We start from the raw sequence: 20,368 nt of genomic DNA, 5'->3' as shown, positions 1-20,368 counted from the left end.
CTGCTTGTAACTCTTTGGAAGGTTTTCTTCTGAGGCATCTGTTGATTGATTTAGATTGTTTGCTTATTGTTTTGGCAGAAGTGGTCTTTTTGTCAGGGTGGTTCTAAAATGAGTGGTTCTCCAAGGCACAAGGCTGGTTCTCCAAGGTACATGTGTTCACTTACCTGCTTGTAACTCTTTGGAAGGTTTTCTTGGGAGGCATCTGTTGATTGATTTAGATTGTTTGCTTATTGTTTTGGCAGAAGTGGTCTTTTTGCCAGGGTGGTTCTAAAATTAGTGGTTCTCCAAGGCACAAGGCTGGTTCTCTAAGGTACATGTGTTGACTTACCTGCTTGTAACTCTTTGGAAGGTTTTCTTCGGAGGCATTTGTTGATTGATTTAGATTGCTTGCTTGTTGTTTCGGCAGATGTGGTCTTTTTGCCAGGGTGGTTCTATGATAAACCCCAAATGGAAAAACATGAAGAGGCGATCTTCATGGCTCCTGTCCTTTCGAGATAAAGAGCAGCTGCTTATAGGCTGGTGACAACTGTTTGCTTTGTCCAGGTGGTGTTATTGTAACTTTTCTGTGTAAAACATTGAATGGATTATATTTAAACCATCTGTGTAATAAAACTACCTAGACTGTTTTTTGCACAGGGTTCATGGCTTGTTTCTCCCACTTCCGAGTTAAGTCTTGTGAAGCTATGGCTCTTTGATTGCTCAGTTTAATTGTCTACATGTTGGATTGGAGAAGACTTTCAGACCCATTGTGAGTTTTTGACTGCCATGTTTCAAATCCAGAGTAGATATTATTCCATTCATCGTTAAGCGAACGATACCAAATCTTAAATCCAGCCATTTAGGCTAGCTTCAAACTCACAGGGTTCCAGCTAAGGGCTCAACTGGTTAGTGCATGGACTTTCAGACCTGATGATAACAAATGTTTGCTTTCACCAGGGGAAGTTATTGTTTCTCTTTCTACATGGGCATTGTAGCTTGTTTCTCCCACTTCCGAAATATGTATTGTGAAGCTCTTTGATTGCTCAGTCTAATTGTCTACAAGTCGGATTGGAGAAGACTTTTAGACCCGATGGTGGAAATGTGACCACTCTTTGTAACAATTTGAATCATTGTCCTTCAAACCTTCTTTTGCTCTCTTGGGGTCAATGTCTGAAGTAATTCAGCGTGCATTGTGAGTTTTTGACTGCCATGTTTAAAATCCAGAGTAGGTATTATTCCATTCATCGATAAGTATGAAAAACCAAAGCTTAAATCGAGCCATTTAGGCTACCTTCTACCTCGCAGCGTTCTAGCTAAGCGTGACTTGGCCGGTTAGCTCAGCTGGTTAGAGCATGGTGCTAATAACGCCAAGGTCGCGGGTTCGAGCCCCGTACGGGCCATTTTCCAAGAGTTCTGCAGTGACATGACTGTGGCACTTCTCAACCTGATGCTGCTCATATGTCATGTATTGCGGTATAAATATTATTAATATCAAGTGGTAAAAACAGTAGGCAGGTTCTCCAAGGCACACGGAGAGAGAGGAGCGTCACTTTGGAGAATGCGGGCATCGATCCCGCTACCTCTCGCATGCTAAGCGAGCGCTCTACCATTTGAGCTAATTCCCCATTCGATAAAACGTAAGGCCACACACCGTTTCCGTGGGATTCTGCGGCCGGCATGACTGTGAGGTGGGTGCCTTTAGCCGTTTGGATATAACCGATCGACCTACGTGTTGACTTACCTGCTTGTAACTCTTTGGAAGGTTTTCTTCTGAGGCATCTGTTGAGTGATTTAGATTGTTTGCTTATTGTTTTGGCAGAAGTGGTCTTTTTGCCAGGGTGGTTCTAAAATGAGTGGTTCTCCAAGGCACAAGGCTGGTTCTCTAAGGTACATGTGTTGACTTACCTGCTTGTAACTCTTTGGAAGGTTTTCTTCGGAGGCATTTGTTGATTGATTTAGATTGCTTGCTTGTTGTTTCGGCAGAAGTGGTCTTTTTGCCAGGGTGGTTCTATGATAAACCCCAAATGGAAAAATATGAAGAGGCGATCTTCATGGCTCCTGTCCTTTCGAGATAAAGAGCAGCTGCTTATAGGCTGGTGACAACTGTTTGCTTTGTCCAGGTGGTGTTATTGTAACTTTTCTGTGTAAAACATTGAATGGATTATATTTAAACCATCTGTGTAATAAAACTACCTAGACTGTTTTTTGCACAGGGTTCATGGCTTGTTTCTCCCACTTCCGAGTTAAGTCTTGTGAAGCTATGGCTCTTTGATTGCTCAGTTTAATTGTCTACATGTTGGATTGGAGAAGACTTTCAGACCCATTGTGAGTTTTTGACTGCCATGTTTCAAATCCAGAGTAGATATTATTCCATTCATCGTTAAGCGAACGATACCAAATCTTAAATCCAGCCATTTAGGCTAGCTTCAAACTCACAGGGTTCCAGCTAAGGGCTCAACTGGTTAGTGCATGGACTTTCAGACCTGATGATAACAAATGTTTGCTTTCACCAGGGGAAGTTATTGTTTCTCTTTCTACATGGGCATTGTAGCTTGTTTCTCCCACTTCCGAAATATGTATTGTGAAGCTCTTTGATTGCTCAGTCTAATTGTCTACAAGTCGGATTGGAGAAGACTTTTAGACCCGATGGTGGAAATGTGACCACTCTTTGTAACAATTTGAATCATTGTCCTTCAAACCTTCTTTTGCTCTCTTGGGGTCAATGTCTGAAGTAATTCAGCGTGCATTGTGAGTTTTTGACTGCCATGTTTAAAATCCAGAGTAGGTATTATTCCATTCATCGATAAGTATGAAATACCAAAGCTTAAATCGAGCCATTTAGGCTACCTTCTACCTCACAGCGTGCTAGCTAAGCGTGACTTGGCCGGTTAGCTCAGCTGGTTAGAGCGTGGTGCTAATAACGCCAAGGTCGCGGGTTCGAGCCCCGTACGGGCCATTTTCCAAGAGTTCTGCAGTGACATGACTGTGGCACTTCTCAACCTGATGCTGCTCATATGTCATGTATTGCGGTATAAATATTATTAATATCAAGTGGTAAAAACAGTAGGCAGGTTCTCCAAGGCACACGGAGAGAGAGGAGCGTCACTTTGGAGAATGCGGGCATCGATCCCGCTACCTCTCGCATGCTAAGCGAGCGCTCTACCATTTGAGCTAATTCCCCATTCGATAAAACGTAAGGCCACACACCGTTTCCGTGGGATTCTGCGGCCGGCATGACTGTGAGGTGGGTGCCTTTAGCCGTTTGGATATAACCGATCGACCTACGTGTTGACTTACCTGCTTGTAACTCTTTGGAAGGTTTTCTTGGGAGGCATCTGTTGATTGATTTAGATTGTTTGCTTATTGTTTTGGCAGAAGTGGTCTTTTTGCCAGGATGGTTCTAAAATGAGTGGTTCTCCAAGGCACAAGGCTGGTTCTCTAAGGTACATGTGTTGACTTACCTGCTTGTAACTCTTTGGAAGGTTTTCTTCGGAGGCATTTGTTGAGTGATTTAGATTGCTTGCTTGTTGTTTCGGCAGAAGTGGTCTTTTTGCCAGGGTGGTTCTATGATAAACCCCAAATGGAAAAATATGAAGAGGCGATCTTCATGGCTCCTGTCCTTTCGAGATAAAGAGCAGCTGCTTATAGGCTGGTGACAACTGTTTGCTTTGTCCAGGTGGTGTTATTGTAACTTTTCTGTGTAAAACATTGAATGGATTATATTTAAACCATCTGTGTAATAAAACTACCTAGACTGTTTTTTGCACAGGGTTCATGGCTTGTTTCTCCCACTTCCGAGTTAAGTCTTGTGAAGCTATGGCTCTTTGATTGCTCAGTTTAATTGTCTACATGTTGGATTGGAGAAGACTTTCAGACCCATTGTGAGTTTTTGACTGCCATGTTTCAAATCCAGAGTAGATATTATTCCATTCATCGTTAAGCGAACGATACCAAATCTTAAATCCAGCCATTTAGGCTAGCTTCAAACTCACAGGGTTCCAGCTAAGGGCTCAACTGGTTAGTGCATGGACTTTCAGACCTGATGATAACAAATGTTTGCTTTCACCAGGGGAAGTTATTGTTTCTCTTTCTACATGGGCATTGTAGCTTGTTTCTCCCACTTCCGAAATATGTATTGTGAAGCTCTTTGATTGCTCAGTCTAATTGTCTACAAGTCGGATTGGAGAAGACTTTTAGACCCGATGGTGGAAATGTGACCACTCTTTGTAACAATTTGAATCATTGTCCTTCAAACCTTCTTTTGCTCTCTTGGGGTCAATGTCTGAAGTAATTCAGCGTGCATTGTGAGTTTTTGACTGCCATGTTTAAAATCCAGAGTAGGTATTATTCCATTCATCGATAAGTATGAAATACCAAAGCTTAAATCGAGCCATTTAGGCTACCTTCTACCTCGCAGCGTTCTAGCTAAGCGTGACTTGGCCGGTTAGCTCAGCTGGTTAGAGCGTGGTGCTAATAACGCCAAGGTCGCGGGTTCGAGCCCCGTACGGGCCATTTTCCAAGAGTTCTGCAGTGACATGACTGTGGCACTTCTCAACCTGATGCTGCTCATATGTCATGTATTGCGGTATAAATATTATTAATATCAAGTGGTAAAAACAGTAGGCAGGTTCTCCAAGGCACACGGAGAGAGAGGAGCGTCACTTTGGAGAATGCGGGCATCGATCCCGCTACCTCTCGCATGCTAAGCGAGCGCTCTACCATTTGAGCTAATTCCCCATTCGATAAAACGTAAGGCCACACACCGTTTCCGTGGGATTCTGCGGCCGGCATGACTGTGAGGTGGGTGCCTTTAGCCGTTTGGATATAACCGATCGACCTACGTGTTGACTTACCTGCTTGTAACTCTTTGGAAGGTTTTCTTCTGAGGCATCTGTTGATTGATTTAGATTGTTTGCTTATTGTTTTGGCAGAAGTGGTCTTTTTGCCAGGGTGGTTCTAAAATGAGTGGTTCTCCAAGGCACAAGGCTGGTTCTCTAAGGTACATGTGTTGACTTACCTGCTTGTAACTCTTTGGAAGGTTTTCTTCGGAGGCATTTGTTGATTGATTTAGATTGCTTGCTTGTTGTTTCGGCAGAAGTGGTCTTTTTGCCAGGGTGGTTCTATGATAAACCCCAAATGGAAAAATATGAAGAGGCGATCTTCATGGCTCCTGTCCTTTCGAGATAAAGAGCAGCTGCTTATAGGCTGGTGACAACTGTTTGCTTTGTCCAGGTGGTGTTATTGTAACTTTTCTGTGTAAAACATTGAATGGATTATATTTAAACCATCTGTGTAATAAAACTACCTAGACTGTTTTTTGCACAGGGTTCATGGCTTGTTTCTCCCACTTCCGAGTTAAGTCTTGTGAAGCTATGGCTCTTTGATTGCTCAGTTTAATTGTCTACATGTTGGATTGGAGAAGACTTTCAGACCCATTGTGAGTTTTTGACTGCCATGTTTCAAATCCAGAGTAGATATTATTCCATTCATCGTTAAGCGAACGATACCAAATCTTAAATCCAGCCATTTAGGCTAGCTTCAAACTCACAGGGTTCCAGCTAAGGGCTCAACTGGTTAGTGCATGGACTTTCAGACCTGATGATAACAAATGTTTGCTTTCACCAGGGGAAGTTATTGTTTCTCTTTCTACATGGGCATTGTAGCTTGTTTCTCCCACTTCCGAAATATGTATTGTGAAGCTCTTTGATTGCTCAGTCTAATTGTCTACAAGTCGGATTGGAGAAGACTTTTAGACCCGATGGTGGAAATGTGACCACTCTTTGTAACAATTTGAATCATTGTCCTTCAAACCTTCTTTTGCTCTCTTGGGGTCAATGTCTGAAGTAATTCAGCGTGCATTGTGAGTTTTTGACTGCCATGTTTAAAATCCAGAGTAGGTATTATTCCATTCATCGATAAGTATGAAATACCAAAGCTTAAATCGAGCCATTTAGGCTACCTTCTACCTCACAGCGTGCTAGCTAAGCATGACTTGTCCGGTTAGCTTAGCTGTTTAGAGCATGGTGCTAATAACGCCAAGGTCGCGGGTTCGAGCCCCGTACGGGCCATTTTCCAAGAGTTCTGCAGTGACATGACTGTGGCACTTCTCAACCTGATGCTGCTCATATGTCATGTATTGCGGTATAAATATTATTAATATCAAGTGGTAAAAACAGTAGGCAGGTTCTCCAAGGCACACGGAGAGAGAGGAGCGTCACTTTGGAGAATGCGGGCATCGATCCCGCTACCTCTCGCATGCTAAGCGAGCGCTCTACCATTTGAGCTAATTCCCCATTCGATAAAACGTAAGGCCACACACCGTTTCCGTGGGATTCTGCGGCCGGCATGACTGTGAGGTGGGTGCCTTTAGCCGTTTGGATATAACCGATCGACCTACGTGTTGACTTACCTGCTTGTAACTCTTTGGAAGGTTTTCTTCTGAGGCATCTGTTGATTGATTTAGATTGTTTGCTTATTGTTTTGGCAGAAGTGGTCTTTTTGCCAGGGTGGTTCTAAAATTAGTGGTTCTCCAAGGCACAAGGCTGGTTCTCTAAGGTACATGTGTTGACTTACCTGCTTGTAACTCTTTGGAAGGTTTTCTTCGGAGGCATTTGTTGATTGATTTAGATTGCTTGCTTGTTGTTTCGGCAGAAGTGGTCTTTTTGCCAGGGTGGTTCTATGATAAACCCCAAATGGAAAAATATGAAGAGGCGATCTTCATGGCTCCTGTCCTTTCGAGATAAAGAGCAGCTGCTTATAGGCTGGTGACAACTGTTTGCTTTGTCCAGGTGGTGTTATTGTAACTTTTCTGTGTAAAACATTGAATGGATTATATTTAAACCATCTGTGTAATAAAACTACCTAGACTGTTTTTTGCACAGGGTTCATGGCTTGTTTCTCCCACTTCCGAGTTAAGTCTTGTGAAGCTATGGCTCTTTGATTGCTCAGTTTAATTGTCTACATGTTGGATTGGAGAAGACTTTCAGACCCATTGTGAGTTTTTGACTGCCATGTTTCAAATCCAGAGTAGATATTATTCCATTCATCGTTAAGCGAACGATACCAAATCTTAAATCCAGCCATTTAGGCTAGCTTCAAACTCACAGGGTTCCAGCTAAGGGCTCAACTGGTTAGTGCATGGACTTTCAGACCTGATGATAACAAATGTTTGCTTTCACCAGGGGAAGTTATTGTTTCTCTTTCTACATGGGCATTGTAGCTTGTTTCTCCCACTTCCGAAATATGTATTGTGAAGCTCTTTGATTGCTCAGTCTAATTGTCTACAAGTCGGATTGGAGAAGACTTTTAGACCCGATGGTGGAAATGTGACCACTCTTTGTAACAATTTGAATCATTGTCCTTCAAACCTTCTTTTGCTCTCTTGGGGCCAATGTCTGAAGTAATTCAGCGTGCATTGTGAGTTTTTGACTGCCATGTTTAAAATCCAGAGTAGGTATTATTCCATTCATCGATAAGTATGAAATACCAAAGCTTAAATCGAGCCATTTAGGCTACCTTCTACCTCGCAGCATTCTAGCTAAGCGTGACTTGGCCGGTTAGCTCAGCTGTTTAGAGTGTGGTGCTAATAACGCCAAGTTCGCGGGTTTGAGCCCCGTACGGGCCATTTTCCAAGAGTTCTGCAGTGACATGACTGTGGCACTTCTCAACCTGATGCTGCTCATATGTCATGTATTGCGGTATAAATATTATTAATATCAAGTGGTAAAAACAGTAGGCAGGTTCTCCAAGGCACACGGAGAGAGAGGAGCGTCACTTTGGAGAATGCGGGCATCGATCCCGCTACCTCTCGCATGCTAAGCGAGCGCTCTACCATTTGAGCTAATTCCCCATTCGATAAAACGTAAGGCCACACACCGTTTCCGTGGGATTCTGCGGCCGGCATGACTGTGAGGTGGGTGCCTTTAGCCGTTTGGATATAACCGATCGACCTACGTGTTGACTTACCTGCTTGTAACTCTTTGGAAGGTTTTCTTCTGAGGCATCTGTTGATTGATTTAGATTGTTTGCTTATTGTTTTGGCAGAAGTGGTCTTTTTGTCAGGGTGGTTCTAAAATGAGTGGTTCTCCAAGGCACAAGGCTGGTTCTCCAAGGTACATGTGTTGACTTACCTGCTTGTAACTCTTTGGAAGGATTTCTTCGGAGGCATTTGTTGATTGATTTAGATTGCTTGCTTGTTGTTTCGGCAGAAGTGGTCTTTTTGCCAGGGTGGTTCTATGATAAACCCCAAATGGAAAAATATGAAGAGGCGATCTTCATGGCTCCTGTCCTTTCGAGATAAAGAGCAGCTGCTTATAGGCTGGTGACAACTGTTTGCTTTGTCCAGGTGGTGTTATTGTAACTTTTCTGTGTAAAACATTGAATGGATTATATTTAAACCATCTGTGTAATAAAACTACCTAGACTGTTTTTTGCACAGGGTTCATGGCTTGTTTCTCCCACTTCCGAGTTAAGTCTTGTGAAGCTATGGCTCTTTGATTGCTCAGTTTAATTGTCTATATGTTGGATTGGAGAAGACTTTCAGACCCATTGTGAGTTTTTGACTGCCATGTTTCAAATCCAGAGTAGATATTATTCCATTCATCGTTAAGCGAACGATACCAAATCTTAAATCCAGCCATTTAGGCTAGCTTCAAACTCACAGGGTTCCAGCTAAGGGCTCAACTGGTTAGTGCATGGACTTTCAGACCTGATGATAACAAATGTTTGCTTTCACCAGGGGAAGTTATTGTTTCTCTTTCTACATGGGCATTGTAGCTTGTTTCTCCCACTTCCGAAATATGTATTGTGAAGCTCTTTGATTGCTCAGTCTAATTGTCTACAAGTCGGATTGGAGAAGACTTTTAGACCCGATGGTGGAAATGTGACCACTCTTTGTAACAATTTGAATCATTGTCCTTCAAACCTTCTTTTGCTCTCTTGGGGCCAATGTCTGAAGTAATTCAGCGTGCATTGTGAGTTTTTGACTGCCATGTTTAAAATCCAGAGTAGGTATTATTCCATTCATCGATAAGTATGAAATACCAAAGCTTAAATCGAGCCATTTAGGCTACCTTCTACCTCGCAGCGTTCTAGCTAAGCGTGACTTGGCCGGTTAGCTCAGCTGTTTAGAGCGTGGTGCTAATAACGCTAAGTTCGCGGGTTTGAGCCCCGTACGGGCCATTTTCCAAGAGTTCTGCAGTGACATGACTGTGGCACTTCTCAACCTGATGCTGCTCATATGTCATGTATTGCGGTATAAATATTATTAATATCAAGTGGTAAAAACAGTAGGCAGGTTCTCCAAGGCACACGGAGAGAGAGGAGCGTCACTTTGGAGAATGCGGGCATCGATCCCGCTACCTCTCGCATGCTAAGCGAGCGCTCTAGTATTTGAGCTAATTCCCCATTCGATAAAACGTAAGGCCACACACCGTTTCCGTGGGATTCTGCGGCCGGCATGACTGTGAGGTGGGTGCCTTTAGCCGTTTGGATATAACCGATCGACCTACGTGTTGACTTACCTGCTTGTAACTCTTTGGAAGGTTTTCTTCTGAGGCATCTGTTGATTGATTTAGATTGTTTGCTTATTGTTTTGGCAGAAGTGGTCTTTTTGTCAGGGTGGTTCTAAAATGAGTGGTTCTCCAAGGCACAAGGCTGGTTCTCCAAGGTACATGTGTTGACTTACCTGCTTGTAACTCTTTGGAAGGATTTCTTCGGAGGCATTTGTTGATTGATTTAGATTGCTTGCTTGTTGTTTCGGCAGAAGTGGTCTTTTTGCCAGGGTGGTTCTATGATAAACCCCAAATGGAAAAATATGAAGAGGCGATCTTCATGGCTCCTGTCCTTTCGAGATAAAGAGCAGCTGCTTATAGGCTGGTGACAACTGTTTGCTTTGTCCAGGTGGTGTTATTGTAACTTTTCTGTGTAAAACATTGAATGGATTATATTTAAACCATCTGTGTAATAAAACTACCTAGACTGTTTTTTGCACAGGGTTCATGGCTTGTTTCTCCCACTTCCGAGTTAAGTCTTGTGAAGCTATGGCTCTTTGATTGCTCAGTTTAATTGTCTATATGTTGGATTGGAGAAGACTTTCAGACCCATTGTGAGTTTTTGACTGCCATGTTTCAAATCCAGAGTAGATATTATTCCATTCATCGATAAGTATGAAATACCAAAGCTTAAATCGAGCCATTTAGGCTACCTTCTACCTCACAGCGTGCTAGCTAAGCGTGACTTGGCCGGTTAGCTCAGCTGGTTAGAGCGTGGTGCTAATAACGCCAAGGTCGCGGGTTCGAGCCCCGTACGGGCCATTTTCCAAGAGCTCTGCAGTGACATGACTGTGGCACTTCTCAACCTGATGCTGCTCATATGTCATGTATTGCGGTATAAATATTATTAATATCAAGTGGTAAAAACAGTAGGCAGGTTCTCCAAGGCACACGGAGAGAGAGGAGCTTCACTTTGGAGAATGCGGGCATCGATCCCGCTACCTCTCGCATGCTAAGCGAGCGCTCTACCATTTGAGCTAATTCCCCATTCGATAAAACGTAAGGCCACACACCGTTTCCGTGGGATTCTGCGGCCGGCATGACTGTGAGGTGGGTGTCTTTAGCCGTTTGGATATAACCGATCGACCTACGTGTTGACTTACCTGCTTGTAACTCTTTGGAAGGTTTTCTTCTGAGGCATCTGTTGATTGATTTAGATTGTTTGCTTATTGTTTTGGCAGAAGTGGTCTTTTTGCCAGGGTGGTTCTAAAATTAGTGGTTCTCCAAGGCACAAGGCTGGTTCTCTAAGGTACATGTGTTGACTTACCTGCTTGTAACTCTTTGGAAGGTTTTCTTCGGAGGCATTTGTTGATTGATTTAGATTGCTTGCTTGTTGTTTCGGCAGAAGTGGTCTTTTTGCCAGGGTGGTTCTATGATAAACCCCAAATGGAAAAATATGAAGAGGCGATCTTCATGGCTCCTGTCCTTTCGAGATAAAGAGCAGCTGCTTATAGGCTGGTGACAACTGTTTGCTTTGTCCAGGTGGTGTTATTGTACCTTTTCTGTGTAAAACATTGAATGGATTATATTTAAACCATCTGTGTAATAAAACTACCTAGACTGTTTTTTGCACAGGGTTCATGGCTTGTTTCTCCCACTTCCGAGTTAAGTCTTGTGAAGCTATGGCTCTTTGATTGCTCAGTTTAATTGTCTACATGTTGGATTGGAGAAGACTTTCAGACCCATTGTGAGTTTTTGACTGCCATGTTTCAAATCCAGAGTAGATATTATTCCATTCATCGTTAAGCGAACGATACCAAATCTTAAATCCAGCCATTTAGGCTAGCTTCAAACTCACAGGGTTCCAGCTAAGGGCTCAACTGGTTAGTGCATGGACTTTCAGACCTGATGATAACAAATGTTTGCTTTCACCAGGGGAAGTTATTGTTTCTCTTTCTACATGGGCATTGTAGCTTGTTTCTCCCACTTCCGAAATATGTATTGTGAAGCTCTTTGATTGCTCAGTCTAATTGTCTACAAGTCGGATTGGAGAAGACTTTTAGACCCGATGGTGGAAATGTGACCACTCTTTGTAACAATTTGAATCATTGTCCTTCAAACCTTCTTTTGCTCTCTTGGGGCCAATGTCTGAAGTAATTCAGCGTGCATTGTGAGTTTTTGACTGCCATGTTTAAAATCCAGAGTAGGTATTATTCCATTCATCGATAAGTATGAAATACCAAAGCTTAAATCGAGCCATTTAGGCTACCTTCTACCTCGCAGCATTCTAGCTAAGCGTGACTTGGCCGGTTAGCTCAGCTGTTTAGAGCGTGGTGCTAATAACGCTAAGTTCGCGGGTTTGAGCCCCGTACGGGCCATTTTCCAAGAGTTCTGCAGTGACATGACTGTGGCACTTCTCAACCTGATGCTGCTCATATGTCATGTATTGCGGTATAAATATTATTAATATCAAGTGGTAAAAACAGTAGGCAGGTTCTCCAAGGCACACGGAGAGAGAGGAGCGTCACTTTGGAGAATGCGGGCATCGATCCCGCTACCTCTCGCATGCTAAGCGAGCGCTCTAGTATTTGAGCTAATTCCCCATTCGATAAAACGTAAGGCCACACACCGTTTCCGTGGGATTCTGCGGCCGGCATGACTGTGAGGTGGGTGCCTTTAGCCGTTTGGGTATAACCGATCGACCTACGTGTTGACTTACCTGCTTGTAACTCTTTGGAAGGTTTTCTTCTGAGGCATCTGTTGATTGATTTAGATTGTTTGCTTATTGTTTTGGCAGAAGTGGTCTTTTTGTCAGGGTGGTTCTAAAATGAGTGGTTCTCCAAGGCACAAGGCTGGTTCTCCAAGGTACATGTGTTGACTTACCTGCTTGTAACTCTTTGGAAGGATTTCTTCGGAGGCATTTGTTGATTGATTTAGATTGCTTGCTTGTTGTTTCGGCAGAAGTGGTCTTTTTGCCAGGGTGGTTCTATGATAAACCCCAAATGGAAAAATATGAAGAGGCGATCTTCATGGCTCCTGTCCTTTCGAGATAAAGAGCAGCTGCTTATAGGCTGGTGACAACTGTTTGCTTTGTCCAGGTGGTGTTATTGTAACTTTTCTGTGTAAAACATTGAATGGATTATATTTAAACCATCTGTGTAATAAAACTACCTAGACTGTTTTTTGCACAGGGTTCATGGCTTGTTTCTCCCACTTCCGAGTTAAGTCTTGTGAAGCTATGGCTCTTTGATTGCTCAGTTTAATTGTCTACATGTTGGATTGGAGAAGACTTTCAGACCCATTGTGAGTTTTTGACTGCCATGTTTCAAATCCAGAGTAGATATTATTCCATTCATCGTTAAGCGAACGATACCAAATCTTAAATCCAGCCATTTAGGCTAGCTTCAAACTCACAGGGTTCCAGCTAAGGGCTCAACTGGTTAGTGCATGGACTTTCAGACCTGATGATAACAAATGTTTGCTTTCACCAGGGGAAGTTATTGTTTCTCTTTCTACATGGGCATTGTAGCTTGTTTCTCCCACTTCCGAAATATGTATTGTGAAGCTCTTTGATTGCTCAGTCTAATTGTCTACAAGTCGGATTGGAGAAGACTTTTAGACCCGATGGTGGAAATGTGACCACTCTTTGTAACAATTTGAATCATTGTCCTTCAAACCTTCTTTTGCTCTCTTGGGGCCAATGTCTGAAGTAATTCAGCGTGCATTGTGAGTTTTTGACTGCCATGTTTAAAATCCAGAGTAGGTATTATTCCATTCATCGATAAGTATGAAATACCAAAGCTTAAATCGAGCCATTTAGGCTACCTTCTACCTCGCAGCATTCTAGCTAAGCGTGACTTGGCCGGTTAGCTCAGCTGTTTAGAGCGTGGTGCTAATAACGCTAAGTTCGCGGGTTTGAGCCCCGTACGGGCCATTTTCCAAGAGTTCTGCAGTGACATGACTGTGGCACTTCTCAACCTGATGCTGCTCATATGTCATGTATTGCGGTATAAATATTATTAATATCAAGTGGTAAAAACAGTAGGCAGGTTCTCCAAGGCACACGGAGAGAGAGGAGCGTCACTTTGGAGAATGCGGGCATCGATCCCGCTACCTCTCGCATGCTAAGCGAGCGCTCTAGTATTTGAGCTAATTCCCCATTCGATAAAACGTAAGGCCACACACCGTTTCCGTGGGATTCTGCGGCCGGCATGACTGTGAGGTGGGTGCCTTTAGCCGTTTGGGTATAACCGATCGACCTACGTGTTGACTTACCTGCTTGTAACTCTTTGGAAGGTTTTCTTCTGAGGCATCTGTTGATTGATTTAGATTGTTTGCTTATTGTTTTGGCAGAAGTGGTCTTTTTGTCAGGGTGGTTCTAAAATGAGTGGTTCTCCAAGGCACAAGGCTGGTTCTCCAAGGTACATGTGTTGACTTACCTGCTTGTAACTCTTTGGAAGGATTTCTTCGGAGGCATTTGTTGATTGATTTAGATTGCTTGCTTGTTGTTTCGGCAGAAGTGGTCTTTTTGCCAGGGTGGTTCTATGATAAACCCCAAATGGAAAAATATGAAGAGGCGATCTTCATGGCTCCTGTCCTTTCGAGATAAAGAGCAGCTGCTTATAGGCTGGTGACAACTGTTTGCTTTGTCCAGGTGGTGTTATTGTAACTTTTCTGTGTAAAACATTGAATGGATTATATTTAAACCATCTGTGTAATAAAACTACCTAGACTGTTTTTTGCACAGGGTTCATGGCTTGTTTCTCCCACTTCCGAGTTAAGTCTTGTGAAGCTATGGCTCTTTGATTGCTCAGTTTAATTGTCTATATGTTGGATTGGAGAAGACTTTCAGACCCATTGTGAGTTTTTGACTGCCATGTTTCAAATCCAGAGTAGATATTATTCCATTCATCGTTAAGCGAACGATCCCAAATCTTAAATCCAGCCATTTAGGCTAGCTTCAAACTCACAGGGTTCCAGCTAAGGGCTCAACTGGTTAGTGCATGGACTTTCAGACCTGATGATAACAAATGTTTGCTTTCACCAGGGGAAGTTATTGTTTCTCTTTCTACATGGGCATTGTAGCTTGTTTCTCCCACTTCCGAAATATGTATTGTGAAGCTCTTTGATTGCTCAGTCTAATTGTCTACAAGTCGGATTGGAGAAGACTTTTAGACCCGATGGTGGAAATGTGACCACTCTTTGTAACAATTTGAATCATTGTCCTTCAAACCTTCTTTTGCTCTCTTGGGGTCAATGTCTGAAGTAATTCAGCGTGCATTGTGAGTTTTTGACTGCCATGTTTAAAATCCAGAGTAGGTATTATTCCATTCATCGATAAGTATGAAATACCAAAGCTTAAATCGAGCCATTTAGGCTACCTTCTACCTCGCAGCGTTCTAGCTAAGCGTGACTTGGCCGGTTAGCTCAGCTGGTTAGAGCGTGGTGCTAATAACGCCAAGGTCGCGGGTTCGAGCCCCGTACGGGCCATTTTCCAAGAGTTCTGCAGTGACATGACTGTGGCACTTCTCAACCTGATGCTGCTCATATGTCATGTATTGCGGTATAAATATTATTAATATCAAGTGGTAAAAACAGTAGGCAGGTTCTCCAAGGCACACGGAGAGAGAGGAGCGTCACTTTGGAGAATGCGGGCATCGATCCCGCTACCTCTCGCATGCTAAGCGAGCGCTCTACCATTTGAGCTAATTCCCCATTCGATAAAACGTAAGGCCACACACCGTTTCCGTGGGATTCTGCGGCCGGCATGACTGTGAGGTGGGTGCCTTTAGCCGTTTGGATATAACCGATCGACCTACGTGTTGACTTACCTGCTTGTAACTCTTTGGAAGGTTTTCTTCTGAGGCATCTGTTGATTGATTTAGATTGTTTGCTTATTGTTTTGGCAGAAGTGGTCTTTTTGTCAGGGTGGTTCTAAAATGAGTGGTTCTCCAAGGCACAAGGCTGGTTCTCCAAGGTACATGTGTTGACTTACCTGCTTGTAACTCTTTGGAAGGATTTCTTCGGAGGCATTTGTTGATTGATTTAGATTGCTTGCTTGTTGTTTCGGCAGAAGTGGTCTTTTTGCCAGGGTGGTTCTATGATAAACCCCAAATGGAAAAATATGAAGAGGCGATCTTCATGGCTCCTGTCCTTTCGAGATAAAGAGCAGCTGCTTATAGGCTGGTGACAACTGTTTGCTTTGTCCAGGTGGTGTTATTGTAACTTTTCTGTGTAAAACATTGAATGGATTATATTTAAACCATCTGTGTAATAAAACTACCTAGACTGTTTTTTGCACAGGGTTCATGGCTTGTTTCTCCCACTTCCGAGTTAAGTCTTGTGAAGCTATGGCTCTTTGATTGCTCAGTTTAATTGTCTACATGTTGGATTGGAGAAGACTTTCAGACCCATTGTGAGTTTTTGACTGCCATGTTTCAAATCCAGAGTAGATATTATTCCATTCATCGTTAAGCGAACGATACCAAATCTTAAATCCAGCCATTTAGGCTAGCTTCAAACTCACAGGGTTCCAGCTAAGGGCTCAACTGGTTAGTGCATGGACTTTCAGACCTGATGATAACAAATGTTTGCTTTCACCAGGGGAAGTTATTGTTTCTCTTTCTACATGGGCATTGTAGCTTGTTTCTCCCACTTCCGAAATATGTATTGTGAAGCTCTTTGATTGCTCAGTCTAATTGTCTACAAGTCGGATTGGAGAAGACTTTTAGACCCGATGGTGGAAATGTGACCACTCTTTGTAACAATTTGAATCATTGTCCTTCAAACCTTCTTTTGCTCTCTTGGGGTCAATGTCTGAAGTAATTCAGCGTGCATTGTGAGTTTTTGACTGCCATGTTTAAAATCCAGAGTAGGTATTATTCCATTCATCGATAAGTATGAAAAACCAAAGCTTAAATCGAGCCATTTAGGCTACCTTCTACCTCGCAGCGTTCTAGCTAAGCATGACTTGGCCGGTTAGCTCAGCTGGTTAGAGCGTGGTGCTAATAACGCCAAGGTCGCGGGTTCGAGCCCCGTACGGGCCATTTTCCAAGAGTTCTGCAGTGACATGACTGTGGCACTTCTCAACCTGATGCTGCTCATATGTCATGTATTGCGGTATAAATATTATTAATATCAAGTGGTAAAAACAGTAGGCGGGTTCTCCAAGGCACACGGAGAGAGAGGAGCGTCGCTTTGGAGAATGTGGGCATCGATCCCGCTACCGCTCGCATGCTAAGCGAGCGCTCTACCATTTGAGCTAATTCCCCATTCGATAAAACGTAAGGCCACACACCGTTTCCGTGGGATTCTGCGGCCGGCATGACTGTGAGGTGGGTGCCTTTAGCCGTTTGGATATAACCGATCGACCTACGTGTTGACTTACCTGCTTGTAACTCTTTGGAAGGTTTTCTTCTGAGGCATCTGTTGAGTGATTTAGATTGTTTGCTTATTGTTTTGGCAGAAGTGGTCTTTTTGCCAGGGTGGTTCTAAAATTAGTGGTTCTCCAAGGCACAAGGCTGGTTCTCTAAGGTACATGTGTTGACTTACCTGCTTGTAACTCTTTGGAAGGTTTTCTTCGGAGGCATTTGTTGATTGATTTAGATTGCTTGCTTGTTGTTTCGGCAGAAGTGGTCTTTTTGCCAGGGTGGTTCTATGATAAACCCCAAATGGAAAAATATGAAGAGGCGATCTTCATGGCTCCTGTCCTTTCGAGATAAAGAGCAGCTGCTTATAGGCTGGTGACAACTGTTTGCTTTGTCCAGGTGGTGTTATTGTAACTTTTCTGTGTAAAACATTGAATGGATTATATTTAAACCATCTGTGTAATAAAACTACCTAGACTGTTTTTTGCACAGGGTTCATGGCTTGTTTCTCCCACTTCCGAGTTAAGTCTTGTGAAGCTATGGCTCTTTGATTGCTCAGTTTAATTGTCTACATGTTGGATTGGAGAAGACTTTCAGACCCATTGTGAGTTTTTGACTGCCATGTTTCAAATCCAGAGTAGATATTATTCCATTCATCGTTAAGCGAACGATACCAAATCTTAAATCCAGCCATTTAGGCTAGCTTCAAACTCACAGGGTTCCAGCTAAGGGCTCAACTGGTTAGTGCATGGACTTTCAGACCTGATGATAACAAATGTTTGCTTTCACCAGGGGAAGTTATTGTTTCTCTTTCTACATGGGCATTGTAGCTTGTTTCTCCCACTTCCGAAATATGTATTGTGAAGCTCTTTGATTGCTCAGTCTAATTGTCTACAAGTCGGATTGGAGAAGACTTTTAGACCCGATGGTGGAAATGTGACCACTCTTTGTAACAATTTGAATCATTGTCCTTCAAACCTTCTTTTGCTCTCTTGGGGTCAATGTCTGAAGTAATTCAGCGTGCATTGTGAGTTTTTGACTGCCATGTTTAAAATCCAGAGTAGGTATTATTCCATTCATCGATAAGTATGAAATACCAAAGCTTAAATCGAGCCATTTAGGCTACCTTCTACCTCGCAGCGTTCTAGCTAAGCGTGACTTGGCCGGTTAGCTCAGTTGGTTCGAGCGTGGTGCTAATAACGCCAAGGTCACGGGTTCGAGCCCCGTACGGGCCATTTTCCATGAGTTCTGCAGTGACATGACTGTGGCACTTCTCAACCTGATGCTGCTCATATGTCATGTATTGCGGTATAAATATTATTAATATCAAGTGGTAAAAACAGTAGGCAGGTTCTCCAAGGCACACGGAGAGAGAGGAGCGTCACTTTGGAGAATGCGGGCATCGATCCCGCTACCTCTCGCATGCTAAGCGAGCGCTCTACCATTTGAGCTAATTCCCCATTCGATAAAACGTAAGGCCACACACCGTTTCCGTGGGATTCTGCGGCCGGCATGACTGTGAGGTGGGTGCCTTTAGCCGTTTGGATATAACCGATCGACCTACGTGTTGACTTACCTGCTTGTAACTCTTTGGAAGGTTTTCTTCTGAGGCATCTGTTGATTGATTTAGATTGTTTGCTTATTGTTTTGGCAGAAGTGGTCTTTTTGCCAGGGTGGTTCTAAAATGAGTGGTTCTCCAAGGCACAAGGCTGGTTCTCTAAGGTACATGTGTTGACTTACCTGCTTGTAACTCTTTGGAAGGTTTTCTTCGGAGGCATTTGTTGATTGATTTAGATTGCTTGCTTGTTGTTTCGGCAGAAGTGGTCTTTTTGCCAGGGTGGTTCTATGATAAACCCCAAATGGAAAAATATGAAGAGGCGATCTTCATGGCTCCTGTCCTTTCGAGATAAAGAGCAGCTGCTTATAGGCTGGTGACAACTGTTTGCTTTGTCCAGGTGGTGTTATTGTAACTTTTCTGTGTAAAACATTGAATGGATTATATTTAAACCATCTGTGTAATAAAACTACCTAGACTGTTTTTTGCACAGGGTTCATGGCTTGTTTCTCCCACTTCCGAGTTAAGTCTTGTGAAGCTATGGCTCTTTGATTGCTCAGTTTAATTGTCTATATGTTGGATTGGAGAAGACTTTCAGACCCATTGTGAGTTTTTGACTGCCATGTTTCAAATCCAGAGTAGATATTATTCCATTCATCGTTAAGCGAACGATACCAAATCTTAAATCCAGCCATTTAGGCTAGCTTCAAACTCACAGGGTTCCAGCTAAGGGCTCAACTGGTTAGTGCATGGACTTTCAGACCTGATGATAACAAATGTTTGCTTTCACCAGGGGAAGTTATTGTTTCTCTTTCTACATGGGCATTGTAGCTTGTTTCTCCCACTTCCGAAATATGTATTGTGAAGCTCTTTGATTGCTCAGTCTAATTGTCTACAAGTCGGATTGGAGAAGACTTTTAGACCCGATGGTGGAAATGTGACCACTCTTTGTAACAATTTGAATCATTGTCCTTCAAACCTTCTTTTGCTCTCTTGGGGTCAATGTCTGAAGTAATTCAGCGTGCATTGTGAGTTTTTGACTGCCATGTTTAAAATCCAGAGTAGGTATTATTCCATTCATCGATAAGTATGAAATACCAAAGCTTAAATCGAGCCATTTAGGCTACCTTCTACCTCGCAGCGTTCTAGCTAAGCGTGACTTGGCCGGTTAGCTCAGTCGGTTCGAGCGTGGTGCTAATAACGCCAAGGTCACGGGTTCGAGCCCTGTACGGGCCATTTTCCAAGAGTTCTGCAGTGACATGACTGTGGCACTTCTCAACCTGATGCTGCTCATATGTCATGTATTGCGGTATAAATATTATTAATATCAAGTGGTAAAAACAGTAGGCAGGTTCTCCAAGGCACACGGAGAGAGAGGAGCGTCACTTTGGAGAATGCGGGCATCGATCCCGCTACCTCTCGCATGCTAAGCGAGCGCTCTACCATTTGAGCTAATTCCCCATTCGATAAAACGTAAGGCCACACACCGTTTCCGTGGGATTCTGCGGCCGGCATGACTGTGAGGTGGGTGCCTTTAGCCGTTTGGATATAACCGATCGACCTACGTGTTGACTTACCTGCTTGTAACTCTTTGGAAGGTTTCTTCTGAGGCATCTGTTGATTGATTTTGATTGTTTGCTTATTGTTTTGGCAGAAGTGGTCTTTTTGCCAGGGTGGTTCTAAAATGAGTGGTTCTCCAAGGCACAAGGCTGGTTCTCTAAGGTACATGTGTTGACTTACCTGCTTGTAACTCTTTGGAAGGTTTTCTTCGGAGGCATTTGTTGATTGATTTAGATTGCTTGCTTGTTGTTTCGGCAGAAGTGGTCTTTTTGCCAGGGTGGTTCTATGATAAACCCCAAATGGAAAAATATGAAGAGGCGATCTTCATGCTCCTGTCCTTTCGAGATAAAGAGCAGCTGCTTATAGGCTGGTGACAACTGTTTGCTTTGTCCAGGTGGTGTTATTGTAACTTTTCT

General features: G+C 43.1%; 19 non-coding genes across 19 annotated transcripts; 10 read left to right on the top strand and 9 right to left on the bottom strand.

Annotated features, from left to right (window-relative positions):
- Nucleotides 1–1,305: 1,305 nt before the first annotated feature.
- Nucleotides 1,306–1,379, top strand: trnai-aau (transfer RNA isoleucine (anticodon AAU)). The gene has a single exon. It is a non-coding gene; the product is annotated as a tRNA-Ile (tRNA).
- Nucleotides 1,380–1,531: 152 nt separating this feature from the next.
- trnaa-agc (transfer RNA alanine (anticodon AGC)) lies at nt 1,532–1,604 on the bottom strand. The gene has a single exon. It is a non-coding gene; the product is annotated as a tRNA-Ala (tRNA).
- A 1,257-nt stretch (nt 1,605–2,861) lies between these two features.
- Nucleotides 2,862–2,935, top strand: trnai-aau (transfer RNA isoleucine (anticodon AAU)). Its single transcript has one exon. It is a non-coding gene; the product is annotated as a tRNA-Ile (tRNA).
- A 152-nt stretch (nt 2,936–3,087) lies between these two features.
- Nucleotides 3,088–3,160, bottom strand: trnaa-agc (transfer RNA alanine (anticodon AGC)). Its single transcript has one exon. It is a non-coding gene; the product is annotated as a tRNA-Ala (tRNA).
- Nucleotides 3,161–4,417: 1,257 nt separating this feature from the next.
- trnai-aau (transfer RNA isoleucine (anticodon AAU)) lies at nt 4,418–4,491 on the top strand. The gene has a single exon. It is a non-coding gene; the product is annotated as a tRNA-Ile (tRNA).
- Nucleotides 4,492–4,643: 152 nt separating this feature from the next.
- Nucleotides 4,644–4,716, bottom strand: trnaa-agc (transfer RNA alanine (anticodon AGC)). The gene has a single exon. It is a non-coding gene; the product is annotated as a tRNA-Ala (tRNA).
- Nucleotides 4,717–5,973: 1,257 nt separating this feature from the next.
- On the top strand, nt 5,974–6,047 carry trnai-aau (transfer RNA isoleucine (anticodon AAU)). The gene has a single exon. It is a non-coding gene; the product is annotated as a tRNA-Ile (tRNA).
- Nucleotides 6,048–6,199: 152 nt separating this feature from the next.
- Nucleotides 6,200–6,272, bottom strand: trnaa-agc (transfer RNA alanine (anticodon AGC)). The gene has a single exon. It is a non-coding gene; the product is annotated as a tRNA-Ala (tRNA).
- Nucleotides 6,273–7,529: 1,257 nt separating this feature from the next.
- On the top strand, nt 7,530–7,603 carry trnai-aau (transfer RNA isoleucine (anticodon AAU)). Its single transcript has one exon. It is a non-coding gene; the product is annotated as a tRNA-Ile (tRNA).
- A 152-nt stretch (nt 7,604–7,755) lies between these two features.
- Nucleotides 7,756–7,828, bottom strand: trnaa-agc (transfer RNA alanine (anticodon AGC)). Its single transcript has one exon. It is a non-coding gene; the product is annotated as a tRNA-Ala (tRNA).
- Nucleotides 7,829–10,218: 2,390 nt separating this feature from the next.
- trnai-aau (transfer RNA isoleucine (anticodon AAU)) lies at nt 10,219–10,292 on the top strand. The gene has a single exon. It is a non-coding gene; the product is annotated as a tRNA-Ile (tRNA).
- Nucleotides 10,293–10,444: 152 nt separating this feature from the next.
- On the bottom strand, nt 10,445–10,517 carry trnaa-agc (transfer RNA alanine (anticodon AGC)). The gene has a single exon. It is a non-coding gene; the product is annotated as a tRNA-Ala (tRNA).
- A 4,369-nt stretch (nt 10,518–14,886) lies between these two features.
- On the top strand, nt 14,887–14,960 carry trnai-aau (transfer RNA isoleucine (anticodon AAU)). The gene has a single exon. It is a non-coding gene; the product is annotated as a tRNA-Ile (tRNA).
- A 152-nt stretch (nt 14,961–15,112) lies between these two features.
- Nucleotides 15,113–15,185, bottom strand: trnaa-agc (transfer RNA alanine (anticodon AGC)). The gene has a single exon. It is a non-coding gene; the product is annotated as a tRNA-Ala (tRNA).
- A 1,257-nt stretch (nt 15,186–16,442) lies between these two features.
- On the top strand, nt 16,443–16,516 carry trnai-aau (transfer RNA isoleucine (anticodon AAU)). Its single transcript has one exon. It is a non-coding gene; the product is annotated as a tRNA-Ile (tRNA).
- A 1,482-nt stretch (nt 16,517–17,998) lies between these two features.
- trnai-aau (transfer RNA isoleucine (anticodon AAU)) lies at nt 17,999–18,072 on the top strand. The gene has a single exon. It is a non-coding gene; the product is annotated as a tRNA-Ile (tRNA).
- A 152-nt stretch (nt 18,073–18,224) lies between these two features.
- trnaa-agc (transfer RNA alanine (anticodon AGC)) lies at nt 18,225–18,297 on the bottom strand. Its single transcript has one exon. It is a non-coding gene; the product is annotated as a tRNA-Ala (tRNA).
- Nucleotides 18,298–19,554: 1,257 nt separating this feature from the next.
- Nucleotides 19,555–19,628, top strand: trnai-aau (transfer RNA isoleucine (anticodon AAU)). Its single transcript has one exon. It is a non-coding gene; the product is annotated as a tRNA-Ile (tRNA).
- A 152-nt stretch (nt 19,629–19,780) lies between these two features.
- Nucleotides 19,781–19,853, bottom strand: trnaa-agc (transfer RNA alanine (anticodon AGC)). Its single transcript has one exon. It is a non-coding gene; the product is annotated as a tRNA-Ala (tRNA).
- Between the last annotated feature and the right edge of the window lie 515 nt (nt 19,854–20,368).

The sequence above is a fragment of the Tachysurus vachellii genome, chromosome 8, assembly GCF_030014155.1.
Source record: "Tachysurus vachellii isolate PV-2020 chromosome 8, HZAU_Pvac_v1, whole genome shotgun sequence".
NCBI classification, from domain to species: domain Eukaryota; kingdom Metazoa; phylum Chordata; class Actinopteri; order Siluriformes; family Bagridae; genus Tachysurus; species Tachysurus vachellii.
Note: the sequence above shows the minus strand (reverse complement) of the source record. Positions and strands in the feature narration are given on the sequence as shown.